We start from the raw sequence: 17,258 nt of genomic DNA, 5'->3' as shown, positions 1-17,258 counted from the left end.
CGGGGCGGCAATCACCACAGAGGAAGGTGAGTGTATCATCACAACCACGTATCACGACACATGATGTGGCCCAGCTGATGGGGAAGTTAGAGTGGGCAAGGCGATGCATCAACATACCCATAGATCAATCATCGTCACTTCCCGCACCACATGGACGCAGAGTGACGACCCCAATCCCAACAGAGGTGCCACATGACCCAACCATGCCCATGCACCCACTACACAGAGACCAAACTAATGCTACACCACCAGCCATGCATTGATCCTCCACATGCCCCCTCAGTACACCCAAAGCAACAAACCAGAATTGAAATGATGGCTAAATGCATGGACACATCCCACCACAATACATCACAGCCGCCAATTGACCACATCACTGATGACCCGCATCTCTTCTATCCCCCAGGCACTGACGATGAAGGTGGACCAGTGGACAGGGGTGCGAGCACGTCCAGTGCACAAAAGGGGTCCAGGGACACCCCAACACAACCGTCCAAGGAGAAGTCATCTGCCAAAGCCAGCGTGCCACGCAAGGCACCAACCCTGCAGGGAACACCTGCACCCACTGACCAACAACCATAAACCACAACAGTGGTAGCCCTGCCGCAAGCCATCAAGGACGTTGTGCCCACAGAGGTGGAAGAGGAATCAGACATGATGCCTGGCACACCCACCCCAAGCCCAATTGCCAGCCCCCAACCTCTAGCAGAGTCTGAGTGCCTCGACAATCCGTGCCTGCATGATTCAGACCTCGGTGAATCAGACACTGCGCTGTTCAAGGACAGTGCCCCGGAGGATGGCTCTGCGCAGCCGCCTACCACCACCCTGCAAGGCACGACTCTGCCCTCCTCCACCCTGCCAGCAACCTGCAGACCTGTGGACGTCACATCATTCGAGACCCGCCTGACAAGGGTCGAGGCCCGGCAGGAGTCCTTGCTCCAGATCATGCAGCAGCTGGTAGAAGCAAGCAGAGAGGCCATGAGTGCCATCGTGAGGGCAACAGCAGCCAATACTGCAGCAGTGGAGGCATCCACGCGTGCCTTCCAGGAGTGCATGGGGACACTCACGGAGGCCATCCGTGCAGGTAACGCTCCAATGCAGCGGCCACACCTTGACACAGGCAGTCCATTGAGAATTGACACTTCCGCCACAACTACCCCTGCCACCTCGGCCAAATCCAGTCCGGTGCGTCACATGAGGAGGAGCGCACGACGGCCGGCCATGGCACCACCCAACACCAAGATGCAAAAGAAATGAATGCACGGACAATGACATTGTGGCAGGACACATTGTGGAAGGGAGCACTGTCCGATGCACACATGGGGACACTTAGCATCTGTGTGGAGGGAGAGGGATTTCACTGTGGTGTTTGGAGGGTTTGTGGGGTGGGGGGGGTTCACTGGGGTGTTTGGAGGGGAATGTTAATATTATCACGTGTATGTGAATAATACACCCGTTGTTTGCAAGCAATTCAATGGCTGGACATTCTTAATTTTGTGCATGTACATTCAATGTGTGATAGCGTACGGTTGTGAACTGCTAAGTCTACAAGTGTGCATGCCCACATGCAGCCAGTGTGTCACTGGAACATTCCTTTCATGGTCCGTGCGTTTCAGATGTACACGTGGATTAGTGCTTGGCGTACAGCATGGCCATCCCATGCATCATGTACTGGCAGGGGGGCTCCTTCGCCTCCGTCTCTATCCCCTTCATGGTCACCCGGCCCATGCATGTCTATGTCAGTTGGCAGTGGTACATTCCTCCGGACGCACATGTTGTGCAGCATGACACAGGCCATGGTGATATTTGCCACCCCCTCAGGCCTATATAGGAGTGCACCACCAGAACTGCATTGGCATCGTAACCGCGCTTTCACAGGCCAAAGGTATGCTCAGGCAGAATACGGGTACGATTGTGCACGCGATTGTACTCCTATCCATGCCAGTTCAGCGGTTACGCATTGGGGTAAGTAGCCACGGCCTGAAGGTATATCCTCCATCACCTGCAGGCAGATTGGAATAGGTGTGTGTCACTCTGACTTGCCAACTTTCAGGGCACTCAGTCATGGCGGCAGCTATTTGCTGTGGGCATGCACATGTCCCTGTACATATACGCAATAGTCACATAGATGCTATGGATACTGTAATGAGGTGTGGGACACTGGATGTGGTTTGATAGATGATGCAGGGTGTAAACATGCATGTTGAGGCAGATGTGCTGTGTTAGTGCGGCAATGTTTGGCCTCCAATTCATGATGTGTATTCTATGCATGCTCACAATTATGCATGCTCACACTGGCCACATTGCCAGGGTTACCATACTGTTCAGTCCTGCATTGCTTGACATTGCCATGGTGGCCTGGTTGTGGCTCTTACTTGTCGTCATCCATATGCATAGTTTGGCATTTGTGGCCCAGTGATGTGTCGGGTTCGGTTTGGCTAGTTCAGGTCTGGAGTGTTTGGCTCGGCATGCACTCTCCACTCACTGGCTACTGCCACCCAGGTGCACTATTCCCCCCCCTTGCCACCCAGGTGCAGTAGCCCCCCCCCCTTCTGCATCTGCACTGATCAGGTCCCCACAGCACAGCCATGGGACAGTTGTGCAACTCACCAGGCTGCCAGGCGCGTGGTCCAGCATGCGTGAGAGTAGTGGTTGTGAAATGCCATGCAGCTGGTCCACTGTGTGTTGGTAGGTGCCTGTGGCCAGGAAGTGTTGCACAGTAACCACCTTTATTGGTGGGGGGATGGCAGTGCGTATCTCGATGTGGCTGGCAATGTCATTCTGTGTCATGTCCACTATGGTGGTGATGGTGTCACGGTCCAACCGGTCCAGGGTGTGCATCTGCTCAGGGGTTGGTTTACATGGGCTGGGTCTGGTGCGAGGGATTGGTGGCTGCCTACGTGGCACTGGTGGCTGCGCTGGTGGTGATTGCTGGCCATGTCTCGCCCTCCTTCACCTCCTGCGTCTCCTCTGTGCTGCCTGTTGTTGCTGCTGTGGTTGTATCACTATGGGCGGGTTCTCCTGCACCATGTTTGATGGTGCTAGTGGTGGCATTTTGGTGTGGGAAGGGGTGTGGTGTTTCATTGTGCGCCTTTTGTGATGGCCAACTCTGCATTGGCTACGCCGGGGGGGGTTGCGGTGTGTGGGTGTGCTCAGTTCATACTGGCACAGCCTCCTTTGACTCCACCTGTGGGGATTGTGTGCACCTGTGGCAGCTGCCTTGTATCTTGGTTGCTGTTTGCGGGTGGTCCGCGATGCCTGTTTTTCCGGCATCATGCAGCCCGTTATTACCGTGTTCGCGATGCCGGTATTTGCATGTTTGCGTGGGTTGTGATTGCCCCCTATTACCGGCATGGCGGTATTTACTACCTGAGGAGGCACGTGTACGCGCCTGTGCCGCTATTAGCGGCAACGTAAATAACTGTGCCGTTAATACTGGGTTTGTGGATCAGAATGCTATGGAACGTTAAATGATGCCGGTATTTACATACCGGCATCATTTTTCCCTTACCGGCATAACTCGTAATGAGGCCCTATGTCAGAAACATACGCTTGCGAGGATTCTAGAACTGTCAGCTTCAGAATATGGCAGCATAGAGACTGCGCTTCTGTGCCCTGATTGAAATTACACCCTCTGGCATTATGACTGACCTAAACTCAACAGAAACCTCCCAGCCAGCTAAGCGACAGAAGGGAAGCTCACCTGGCTGGCTCCCACAGGGGCGTCGGTCGAACCCGGACTGCTGCGGCCTCCACCCACGTGATGCGTAGTGCAGCGATGACTGACTGGATCTGCCCTCCAATTCTTGTCTGCTTGACCCGTAGAAATATTCTCCTACAAGTGGAGAGATGGATTTAGCCACTTGTGGATTTAAGTGATTGCACCCCCACTGTCCTCCCCTCTAGTCACCTCTGAAGCGCCCTCTCAGCAATCTCACCTTATATTTTTGAAGGATGAGCCCTCCATCCTGCGAAGTACGCAGGGGCCGCGTTGAAGACCAGTTACTTCACTGGCCTGAAGATATTGGAAGAGTTGTAGACGAATCCTCACTCCAAAAGGTCCTGGCGAAGAGCCGTAAGTATAAAGTTCGTAAGAGTTCAAAATGTCTGGAATTCACTCCTGTCCAATTCCTCTTTTATCTTGCAGCTTTGACCCAATAAGAAGATTGACAGCTGAAAAGCACTCCGGTAAAAGCCTGTGTTACCCAACACTGTCCGGTAAATAATGCCAAGGGCTAAACTTGCTGCTTTCTCCTTTTCTCACAGGTGCGGCATAAGATGTGACGTGGTGATGAATAATACCTCTGGCGGTAAAATCAGGTAAGCATATGGCGGCTAAAGAGATTGTCTCTGTCTGTTCTCTCTGCTCACCTTGTTGTTTCTTGTTCCCTTTAGGTGCCGGAATTCGGCGATGTAAAGATGGAGACAGCTCTTGATCGAAGAGATGCTGCGTGGAACGGTGAGTATGGCGCGGCGCTGCTGCTGGCGATGCGATGCGTTTAAAACAAAGTCTTTCCTCAGCCTTCAGGCGTGGCAGAAGGCTGGATGCTGCTGCTGGCACGGTGAATGTTACGCTGCTGGATGCAGAATAACGCAAAGCGTGTGCTGCTCTTCGGGCGTGGTTTAAATAGCCTCCAAAGTAGTCCCAGGTAGGTATTCCTCCCCGACCACACCGAGTAACAAAATAGTCCCTAAGGTAAAGTAGTCCCTTCCAGGCCTCACATGGGCTTGGATCTTCTTACAGCATGGTCTGCATCAGGTAAGTGTGCACTTAAGAGCCTGGTGCCTATGGCGCCAGGACTGATGTCCCATATGAGCCTGGCGCCATTGGCGCCAGGACTGAACCCAGACAGCCCCTAACAGGGGTTGCTGGGTTTTTTCAAGGCAACATGATGCCTGCTCCCGGGGCTGATGGACGTGGTCTGGATGCCCGGGGGTATGCATCATGACAGATGCATCTGAGACAAGAGATGATAAACTTTTGGAGCTTCTCACTAAGGTGACTCTGGACATTGCAGAGATAAAGGCCAAGGTGATTAACCCTGAAGAGGGATACTCAGATCTGACAACAAAAGTTGCTGCATTGGAAGATCATTTGACCACCACTGATGAGAAGACTGTGAAATGACATGTTAAGATCAGAGATTTAGAAGCACAAAATGAAAAACTGGTGCTTAAACTGTCAGAGCAAGAAAACATTTTGCGGGCAAACAACATCAGGGTGGCTGGTTTTCCAGAAAATGTGGAACGTGGAAACCCTATGCACTTTTTGGTGGAGGCCTTGATTACAATTTTGAAATTGAATCCAGATACCCCTTTGGAGATGGAGAGAGCACATAGGTCCTTGGGACAGAAACCGGCGGTGGGTCAAAGACCAAGATATTTCATAGTGAAGTTCCTAAGGTTCCCCACTAGAGAACTGATACTTAAAAAATCACGTGAGTTGGGTGATTTGGCGTGGGGTGGACATAAAACCATGATTTTTGGGGACTTAAGCAGGGATGTATTGGATAAGAGGGGACTGTTCAATGCTGCAAAGGAGAAGGCTAAGAGCAAAACAATTCAATATTATATGGTTTATCCAGCTATTTTTAGGGTGATGGTAGATGGTCAGACCCACTCCTTTTCAGATTGTCAAAGTGCAGAAGCCTTTCTAACAGATCTTGACTTTGCTCCTATGGAAACTGCTTCTGAGCCTCACAAGGGCGTGCCTTCCAAGAAAAAAAATTGACTTTGTGCACAATGATTTTTTCTTTTTTATCATCTTCAATGTTCTTATTTAGTTGGTTGGTTAGTTAATATTTTAACATTTTAATTATTTACATAGTTGTTTTAGAGGAAGATGACATTTCTTATGTGGATAACAGATGATTGGAATGCTGAAGAGGATCGAATACTGCTGTGGAGATGATTAAAGGAAATCACTGCACAGTTGGGAGGCTATAAGCGTCGAGTCATGTGCCGCTGGAACCTATGCGTGGACTATGGATGAGCGTGGTGAAAGGAAGCAACCAGCGCACTTACTTCCATGGAGACCCGCTTCTTACGTTCTGGAGACGGGGAGTGACTTGTATGGCTGAGGAGCTGAGAAGATCACAGACACTGGAAGTTACTCTTCGTAGAGGTAGGCGGCGTGTGATCTAATAACTTTGATGGAATGTTGAGTACAATGCATGTACTTACGATAGGATGATTGGAACCGGGAGCATGTTCAGCTTGTATGCGCCGGTGGCTTCAAACTTACGATGTGAACTTCTAATCTGTTTCCTATTGGGCCGCAATGGCGCCTGCTCTAGGCCTCCGCTTGTCAGAAGCGGCAGACAGTCATATCCGAATCCCGGCTACAGTGGTGCCACCGCGTTACCCCCGCCGTTACGCGTTGCCCCTCATCTTGGCTGCAGCAAAATTAGACACCACTCTGCAAAAACAAATGCTTTTGAAGGATGGTGAGTCCAGAAAAACACACGCTCCTTGCACCGCTATTCAGGAGCTAGCGCTGTTCGCTATGTAGGACAATGGATACTGTGATGACTTTGTGGGCATTGGAAGATGGCATCCGCATACCCGCGGAGTCAATTAGAGTGGTAAAAGAAATCCCGCCTTAGGCCCCCGCACGCTTGTCTGAACTCTATGGGGCTTTGTAAGGCTGCGTTTTATTTTTTAACAAATACTCCCCTTTGTTTGTGACATATATATATATATAGGATCTGCAAGAAAAGTCGCACCTTTTATTGCTGTTGCAGATCCCGGCTCCTGGGCCCTGTTTTCCTTTTAGGGTTGCTTGTGGCTTCATTAGCACTAAGGGTTTGGCTACTTACAATGTTTGAGGGGAGGGGGGTGGCTGAGGTTGTGATGATGTTTGCTTGCAAAGAAGGGCTGGAACTTGTTCACTGTTTGCTAGTGCTGTGTTCAGAGCCCCACCTATATTTTGTCCTATACAGGGCTCTTTCAGCGCTCATCTTTTGATAATGAGCCTCTTGCATCATACATGCTCCTAAGGAAGCGATGAGAGAGACCTTGGAGGAGTCAACTTACTACAGCCGAAGGAAGCCACTGAATTGGTAGTGTTGGAAGGTTATAGATGGGTGTTATACAAACTGCTGCAAGCAAATGACACTGCTGCATGACTTATGCAGTGCTGATCCATGGCGAGTGACAATGGCGATTTTTGGATTTGGTGGGAAGACAGTGATGGTAATGTCCCCCGGAGATTTGGAACACATCCTGTACTTTTTTTGTAACGTCAGCTGAGACATTTAACCTTTCATTGCTTGGAGATTGTTCCATTTGTACTGACATTCAATTGGATCCTAATTATGATCTATGGTTAAGGGTCCTTCACATGTTTATATCCCTTTCCTTTTTGTTTGTTTGTTGGGGGTTTGGGGAATAATGGGCGCTGCCACGGTAGTAGTTTTGAGCCTATTGGGGGGATCTGGCAGGTATGACAATGTGGCACTTTCTGTTATCTAAAAGAAGACACTCACAGTGAAGGAGTTGGGGGAATAGTGATGCCATATGGGCTACGGCTGCAAGGTTAGATTTATCTTATTCATGCAATCCCCTAAAATGGTCAATCACTGGGTATTGTGGATTCTTTAGTGAGAGATGGGTGTAAGGTTATAATACTGACAACGTGAGGGAGGAGGATGTTAGAAACATGCTGTGGAAGGGTGTGAACATTATGGGGTTTGGTGGTCCTTGGCAATGGGTGTGTTAGGATATGGGAGTCATTGCGACTCAGGCGTTAAGGGGTTTATGGCGCCGTAAATGGCACCGACCCTTAACGCCTGATTACAAGGTTCCCTTTGCGGGATGGCTGTTTAACGCCTGCTTTTTGCAGGCGTTAAAAGCCATGCCGCAAAGGGACCTTGGAGATAATTACGGCACCGTAATTTACGGTGCCGTAATTATCGCCTTTCCCCATTCCCATTATGCCCTATGGGGCAAAAATGGGAATGGGGAAGGGGCCATTGGTGAATGGGGAATTACGGCCCCACTCACCTTGGAATGGGGTGGTAATTCCGCCATCCACCATGGCACCATGGTCCTCCGCCAAGGTTGTAATTAGGGCCCTGGTATTAGGGTGACATTAAGTGATAGGGTAGGGAGTTTCATTGTGACATTATTGAGAAGTATATCTAGGATGAGGGATTGATAAGTGATGGATGTATTGATATATATGTGTTATTGGGCATAGGATTCTGAGTTTACAGTTTAGACTTAGAGGTTCGTATATTTTAGACCTTATTAATTGGTCCAGGTTGATGGACAGTCTTCAATTAAATCAGGTTGATGTAGTTATGTGTTGTGTTTTTGTGTTTTATGTGTTCTATGTGTGGGGGGGTAATTACAGCAATCTACACCATTATTTCTTTGACTACCTCATTTCAAGGTGTTGGGAAGATCATCTTTCTCTCCACGTGTCTTTCATCATACATGTAACCTTCCTCGCAACATTGTTATCACTCGGGTCTTCACAAACCGTGCTTTCCCTTCATTCAAGAACTCAACAGCTGTTACTGTTTTCGGCACCTTTCACTGTGATCACGTCTGAGGTCGGTGTCTCTCACTTTTACCCCTCAGACCTTCCTGGATACTCTCGCCGCTCTGGGGAAATGAGCAACCTTCAGGCACATTAAAGAAAGGATTCCTCCAGCTTCTTGGCTTCCCTCTCAAAACCTCTTCTACTTCTTGGAGATGCAACTCCCTTGCCTTGATTTCTCTTGCTCTCACTCGCAGTCGGTACGCATCTCGGCTTTCAGTTCTCCTCAGCCTGGTTTCAAGCCGCCTTTGCTCAGCTGTTCTTTCTCGTACCCGGTCCCGTTCCCTCGTTCCCTCTGTGCTTCTGGGCTCCACCTTTTATACTCTCTTTGATTGTCAATGTGTTTCAGGGATGTGTGGCAGTGACTGAGTGCCTGGCCTCATTAGTGCCTCAGAGCCATTGCAGATCACTAGCGGTAATCTTCCTAGTCTCAGTCCTCCTCTTCCTCCTCTCAGTAGTCGGTTGAAAAAGATAGGAGGGGAATTATGGGAGTTGTAGTATCCCATAACGGTAGAGGGAATGTGGGGTAAACAGCTGTCAGGAAATGGAGGATCCCATGTCTCACCTTCAGGTATCTCTTCCCCACTCCCCGAGGACCCCCTACCCTGGTGATCCTCCCCTGCTGGTCCACCCCCAAAGTCGGAATCCAATAGTCATTGCCCTTCCCTGGCCACCTGAATAAGGGATCCCCGGGGACTGAGTCGTGAAACACCTTCAGGTTTTTCACAGCATTCATTACAGGTAGCATTTACTTGTGTTTGTTTGAATGGCAACTTTCTTTCAGTTTGGTATTCAGTATGGGTAGCATTTACCTGTGTTTTTCAATTAGTGGTTTTCTTTCAGTTCAGTGTTCAATATGGGTAGCATTCACTTGGATTTACTCAATTAGGGGTTTTCTTTCAGTTCGTATTCAGTTTACTTAAATGCAAGCACTATTATTTAAAGTTCCTTTGGAGCGCTCCGGTCTCCTGACACTTACCGGCTTTCACAGCTTCACCCAGTGGCTCTCCGCGAACGGGAAAACCTTCAGTTAATTCACCGGGCACGTCTCCAGAGGCTTCCCTGCACCTCTACTCTGCTCCACACGCGGTCCCCATCCCCGGCATCTTCCGCAGCTCCTGCTGCACCTGGGCTCAGGCACGGATGGCTTTTCTTTCTCCTCTGCTATCTGGCAGCACCTGCTGCCTGCCTTCACAGTAGAGGATACCCGGTTCTGCAAAGCTCCTCTGGCAGGTCTCCGGGAATCGCTCACCGGCGTCTCTGCTCCTTGGCTCGGTCCCAACATGGCAGATTCTCTTCCCTTTCTCTTCTCTCTCTGCTTTTGGGCTCCAGCTTTTATACTCTCTCTCATTATTAACAGGCCACACGTGAAAAGGGTTAGACTCAATTGCCTGACCTTGTGTGAGTCTGTTAGTGTGACATGCCTGACCTTCATTACTAAGTGCATGCAGGTCCCTCTTCTTCATCCCAGCACCAGAATAGTGTTTACAATAGGAAGTTTGCATTACTCTTAGTTGCCTGTTCCTCATCTCAGTACTTGATGTGAGATTACAGGTAGAAACTGGAAAGTACTGACAATTTCCCATGAAGACTGAAGGAGGGTCGGGTAGGTCAGCGCTAGTGAAGGGGGGATACCATGTCTCACCTTCAGGCACCCTCTCTCAATTCCCCAAGAACCCTCCACCAAGGTGATCCTCCCTCGCTTGTCCACCCACAGGGTCAGGATCCAAAAGCAATGGCCCTTCCCTGGCCACCTGAACAGAAAATACCTGGGGAGTAGATATGAAAGTACCGTCAGGTTTCTCACACCACCCAAGCATGCAAAAACGTAGAATACTGTATGAAGTATTGTGTGGTTGTTCAGCGTGAAAGTGTGGACATCTGTAAACTAACCAATTGCAGATACATGATCATACCCTTTAATAGTATGCAAGAATATCTGCTCTGGAGCAATCATACAGCACAAAGAAGTCCTGTAACTAGAGATTGCTTCATCTGCCTATTACTGACGGAGGCACTGGCAACTCGTTCCGCTCAGTCTCCACAAAAGGGCTGCCCAAACTGTGAAGCAGATGTTGAAGATTTGGCTCATTTTATATTTTTCTGCTTTGCTTACTCACACTTTAGACTATGTCTACTGGTACCCATGTTCAAAAACAAAAGATTTTTATAATATCGTCTGGCCCTCTACTATTTATTAAAAGCTGAGACCCCATTAATAGCATGGGCCCTTTCATCATTCATACATAGAGCATGGAAGATTTGTGGGCTGTCCCATGGAGCCACCTAGAAATTCTTCCCTCGGTCAGAGAATAATCTTATTTCTATCACACTACAGGGGATGTTTTTATACACCTGACTCGTGATATTGCCCTGGAATACTGGCAATTTAGGAATTATGGAGAGCCTGCAAGTAACTTAATAAATTCAGTGGGCCTCATATTAGTCACAGCGCTGGAAAATATTACTCCCCATTTCCATTCGAGTCCCATTGGACTCAATGGGAATGTGGAGGATGGATGGAATGGTGCCGGTGCATCCGTCAAGGTCTGCGAGGGGGTGCCTTTCCGCACACCAGGCGGAAAGGCACCCGCTTGCAGAACTCATAGTTTGCCGGTCCGGAAACAACAGTACCGGAAAGCTTAACGGTACTGTTGTTTCCAGACCGGCAACCTTGTAATGACCCCCATGTTTCTCTTTGTTATGTTATGTTATGTTACTTTGCATTTATATAGCGCCTTATGTACCATTGGTATAGTCTCAAGGCGCTGGTAGGTTGAACGCCCTCGGGAACCGAAGTTCAAGTCAGTAGAGAGAGTATAAAGGCGTCAAAGATGCGTGTGCGCACCGTATATGTGTGCTGCAGGTGTAGCATTCATGTGGAGGCAGCTTCTTAGCATTAGGTGTGGTGGTTGAGGGTTGAGGAGTATGTGTTCGTTCTGGCCGGATTATCCAGATCGATTGAGGCTGCGTTAGGCCTGAGGAGAACGCCGGCTGGAGGGTGTAACCAGCAGTGTTTAGTTAGAGTGATGTGTAGTATGAGGAAGATGTTGGTATGAGAACAGCTATACCGAATGGTGTCATAGTATCGCTGTGTTCTAGTTGGGTGATGGTGTAAAAGAAGAGAGTAAGCGTGGTGATGTGATATGATGCGTATGAGATCGGATTATATCTACATACTTCCTAATTCGCCGCTCATGCGTTAGTTCGATCATGCATTCAACTGCACTAAGGAATCACCGGCTCTACTAGCTGGTACTTCGTCTGGTCTGCGCACACATACTTCTGATCTATACACAGGTGCCTGCTCTACATACACACACACACGTCTGCTCTACACACACACGCGTGCATGTCTGTTCCACGTCAGCTCTATACACAAACACATATACGCGCGTCCGCTCTACACACACATACGTCTGTTCTACACATACACGTCCGCTCTATACACACTCACACGTCCGCTCTATACACACAGATGTCCGCTCTATACATACACATGTTTGCTCTACACATACAGATATGTCTGCTCTACACACGCACACCCGTCCGCGCTACTTACACATACACGTCCGTTCTACATATACATACGTCCGCACTACACACTCCTGTTCACTTTACACACACTCCGGTTCGCTTTACACACACCCATGTCCGCTCTACACCTACATCTATACATCTGCTCTATATACACACATACGTCTGCTCCACACATGCACACGTCTGTACTACACATACATACGTCTGCTCCAGTAGGCAAGCCGTCTACTATTTCAACAAATCTTGGGATTGTCCAGTCTAACCTTAAATTTGGTTGGCCCTGGTAGTTGCTTGTGGGAGCTGCTCTCTGCACATCATGAGAGAGTATAATTTCCACAGCAAACCTGCCCCGGTTGATGCCTTTCATGAACAAGACGGGTTGAATATTGGATTTCTGAGGCCGCAAACGTGAATACTGATGGCGGTAACCAAGTAAACTCTCTTGTGGAAATAATAGCTGAAATAACAACTGACGAGGCTTTAACCTGTCGGCCTCACAGTCCTGACCGAGTGGGTGAAATAAACTGTGGTGATGTTGAAGATTTGATGTCAGAGTTTGGCCATTCTCTGACTTGGCCACAAACTTCAAACTGCCCGGGGCCTATAAAGCAAAAAAAGGAGCTCTGGGTTAAAACAGACGAGGTAGACAATCGTAATGTGCTGGTGACTCCCTGTGAAGGAAACCAGGTTGATAATGATGAGCTACACAAGGCATGCAGGAGAAATGTTGTCACTACATTAGAGACCTGCACCATGGAATTGTTTGGTGAGCATACTGTCTGCCAGGCGAACCCGTTAGTTATAGTGCAGGCTGTACCAGCTCTGCCACTGATTAGTGGTGTTTGGAAATAACAATGTGGAGCTTGTAAATCGCCAAATTGGTTGTGACTGTCACACCCCAATCCGAACAATGGGTACAGATATGGGGATAAAGGAAAAGGGGGAAAACTGCCAACTTAAAGCCAATTACATTTTCCCATAATCAGAAAAACATGGAAGATGTCTTTGATATGGCTGGTCCAAGTACCAGTACGGACGTAAGACCAACTACAAAAGCAAACAAAGATAACAGAGAGGGGCCAAGCTTCTTTAGTGATCAAAGTTTACTGGATCTTGAGCCGCAGGGGGTCCATGAGCAAGTGTACCAAGCAAAGATTGGGATCGACATGGGGAGTATCTGCATTGACCTTGAAGAGGGAGCCCTTAACGTGGCCGTCATTACACCCATCCCACTCTCAGCCCGGCTACAAACTAACAAGAGATGTACATCTGTGATGTAGCGCAAGTGTGAAAAGCCATGCTCACTCAGGCAACCATTCAGACCATACCCACATGACAGTATTGAAGATATACACCTGTCATCGATCGAACAAGTTGACTGACTGCAACCTCGAAGAAGCTAATGACGTCACGACTGACATCATGACATATATGCGTTAGACATGAAGCACATAGGCATCCCTACACGAACACTTCAATTTTATTGCTGACAGACACGAAGCAAATACTTATGACTTACATAGTTAGAGGACTGACACGTGTATATATTTCACTACCGCAGGAACTGCAAGAGGCCTATGAATCCATATGAAGGGCTTGCCTGTGTTTAATCGCAACAAACATGGACAAGTAGGGAAGGAAAGTTTCCAGTCAACAGAAGAGATAGGACACCTGCGAGGGGCACAGTCAGAAATCCTCTCAATTGCAAACAAGAGAGCTCCATTTCATGGTCCCTACACACGTGACCTGAATCTACAAGACAAAGGGTCTCATTATAAGGTTGCCGGTCTGGAAACAACAGTACCGGTAAGCTTGCCGGTACCGTTGTTTCCGGACGGGCAAATGACTAGTTCTGCGAGTGGGTGCCTTGTCTCCTGCCAGGTCTCACCTGGCGGGTGGAAAGGCACCTGCTCGCAGACCTCGACAGATGCACTGGCACCATTCATGAATGGTGCCGGTGCATACAACCTCCCCATTCCCATTGAGTCCAATGGGACTTTGATGGGAATGGGAGTAATATTTTCCAGAGCCCGGGAATGGGCAATTACCGGGTCCGGAAATAAAATGACTCAGGCGGCAACCGTGCCATTTTTAACGGCACAGCTACCACCAGATTCATAATGAGGCCCAACATCTTTTCATTTGAGGCAGACCAAAGAAAGCTGTTCCCATCAAATCAAAGGTAGAAGGATACAATAGTTATACAGGTTCAAAGCTGAATGTTCTGTCTCAGGACCTAGAAGATCGGAGGTGGTAACTTATTGGGAACACGCAGCACCTTTGTGGTCGTTCCCACTACCTTGAATAGTTGCACTTGGCCTGGTAACTGTCCAAAGCTCCAAAGCTGAGAAGACCCTTTCTGTTCAATCCCCAACTGCCTTCCATGCTAAGCATACACTATGCTGCACCGGCCAATCATCTTCATACTAACCTGTGACTTTGTATTGGTGACAAATAGTGGTGGTTCCAAGAGGAGCCACCAGATATGGCTTACCCAATGATCATACTAATCCTTTATGGATCATATATGTAGTTCATCTAATTAACCAATCCGTATCCCTGTTAGGTTTTTGGGTTGTAACTTTGTTTTTGTGATGTCACTAGTTAACAAAATGGAACAGCAAGCAACTGGAGAGCGAGAGCACTTAAAGTTTTTTTCATTGCTCATGTTGTGATCCCTGTCATTCTAATAGCTAATACAGACAGTGAACTTTGTCCTATGGCTGGGTCTCCCGTTCTTGGGGTGGGTGATAGCCAGGGTTCAGTTCCTTCTGCTTGCAACCGGGGTGACTGTTAATAATTCCCCTCTATTGCAAGTGGTAGCAGAGGATGGTCGCCAAGACCTTCCGGCACTAAGACCGTCTTTTTCCTGCTGCGTGCCGGATGGGATGTGTGGCGACTGGGGAGGACCGGACCAAAAAGCCACACGTGGATACTGAGAAGGTTGTCCAGAGACGCCTTGGAGAAAATCCCATGGGACACTGAGCAGACCGGGCGGCGGTGGGGCAGATTATGGCAGAAGCGGTATCCGAGGAGCTTCATTAGTTCCACGGAGTGTAAGTATAGACTCAGCCATATAACAAACATTGGGGAGGGAAAGGTGTTGTTTGGTGTTGCGTCTCTATGTTCTTGTGAAGGATCCCTGTTTCCAGGCGCGTTATCCTGTTTATGGATGAAAAAAGAAAAAAGAAAATAAGAAGTATCTGTGTTTCTAGGCGGTCAGCTTAGTTTACGGATCATTACGACCCTGGCGTTAAGGGTTTAACGGCGCCGTAAAAGGTGTCGGCGCCGTTAAACCCTTAATGCCTGATTACGAGGTCCCTTTGCGGGACCCGACCTTAACGGCTGGTTTTACCAGCCGTTAAAGTAGGGCGCCGCAAAGGGACCTCAGTGCTAATTACGGTACCGCAATCTGCCCTATGGGGCGAAAATGGGGAAGGGCCATGGTGAAATGGGGAAATACTGCCCCTCCAACCTTGGAATGGGGTGGTATTTCCCCATTACACCATGGCGGACTCGTTACAACACCGGCATCAACCATGGTGCTAATAGCGCCATGGTTTAGCGCCGGGGTTGTAATGAGGGCCAATAAAAAGGATACATGTTTTCTAGGCAGTTGAGCTTGGTTTACGGATCACTTATGAATGAATCCCTGTGTCTAAGCGCTTGCTTAGGTCGCGGAAGGTGGTTTCTTAGTTTATCTCATTGAGATGTATTCCTATATGCGGCAGTATAGAAGAAGGGCCACATGATTTTGGTATTCCCTGTGATTTGAGAGGCAGGAAGACGGCGTGTGTTATTTCATTTGCGTTGTTGTGTCTCCGTGTCGTAATTGTTGGGAATATATTTGAAGTATTGTTTTCTTTTTCCTTATGAGCTTGTGACATCACGCATAAGGTTGTTGAATAGGGCTTGGAGTGTTTAAGTGGAGCAAAGGCCCACGGTAAGGGCATAGATGTGGTGGTGAGAGAGACGAGGAGTGTTGAAAAACTGAAGATGATGGGTTTTAACTTGATGAAAGTATGTTCAGATTATCGAAGAGTGTTATGTCATTTGGATTGGGCTTGAGGAGCATGTGAAGAATTGTGGTCTGGCCTTGGGGGCGGAGAACACAGTGTAGGTGGTGTGTGGAGCATGCTCTTGTTGATAGTGGTGAGCCAGAGAGGTTGGTGGAATGGTTTGAGAATTGAGAATGTTAATGAAAATTTATGGTAATTGTGAAAGTACAAATTGACAAGGTATTCAGACGTGTCAAAATCCCGATTTAAGGTTAAGTAAGTACACCCCTTCAACATTTGTGCAAGTCCCTTCTGCGTTATCAAGATAAAATATACGCAAGTATAGCGTGGAACAAACTTGCGATACTGAGGGCAAAACGGCAGAGCCATGGCCCCAGGAGGGCAGTCTTTCCAAATATGTGCTGCAACACATGACCAAGTATTTACATGCCGCCTATGAAGGGAAGAAACTGAGTAACAGATGAGCTATGGAGATGTTTCAGGATGGGGAAGAGGACCCACCCAAGCAAGAATAGATGCTGAGCCAACGCAATGTGGGGGGGCGAAGCACCCACAGCTCCTCCTCCTCCTCAAACCACAGACACAGAACCCACAACAGAAAGTCAGGGATTCTACCCCTTGAAAGAATTCAAAGCAGTGGCAGGATATACCAACCCCGTTTATGCACCACCTGCGTATAGCTGTGAGGACACGCTTCACAGCGCGAAGCAGGCAAATAAGAAAGTGGAGGCTATACATGACAAATGCAAGGAGCGCAGCGACCTATAAGCGAAACTGAAGGGAGTCGACAAAGGGAAATTGAGGCACAGTGAAGATAAGGAAGTGATAGTCCCGACAAACTAGTGGGTAGGGGGGCAGATATTGCTCAAATTGGACAGAAGGGCTACAGAGGAGCCTGGATGTATGGGAGAGAAAGCTCAGAAACATAAGGAGATGGAAGAGGAGGACAGATAATGGAGGAAGTGGAGAGAAGAGAAACGGAAGAGAAAGAGGAGCATGTGTGGCTGAAAAGAGAAAAAGAAAAGGTGGAAGAAAGGGAAAGGGAGGAAAGAGAGAGGAAAAGGCAGAAGGAGAATGAGGAAAGCAGAGGAAGAAAAGGAGAAGCAATTGCAAGTGAAGAGAGAGAAGAGAAAGTTGGAAATCGAACAACTCAT

Source organism: Ambystoma mexicanum, chromosome 3p (genome assembly GCF_040938575.1).
Source record: "Ambystoma mexicanum isolate Mex_15411 chromosome 3p, UKY_AmexF1_1, whole genome shotgun sequence".
Lineage (NCBI taxonomy): Eukaryota > Metazoa > Chordata > Amphibia > Caudata > Ambystomatidae > Ambystoma > Ambystoma mexicanum.
Note: the sequence above shows the minus strand (reverse complement) of the source record.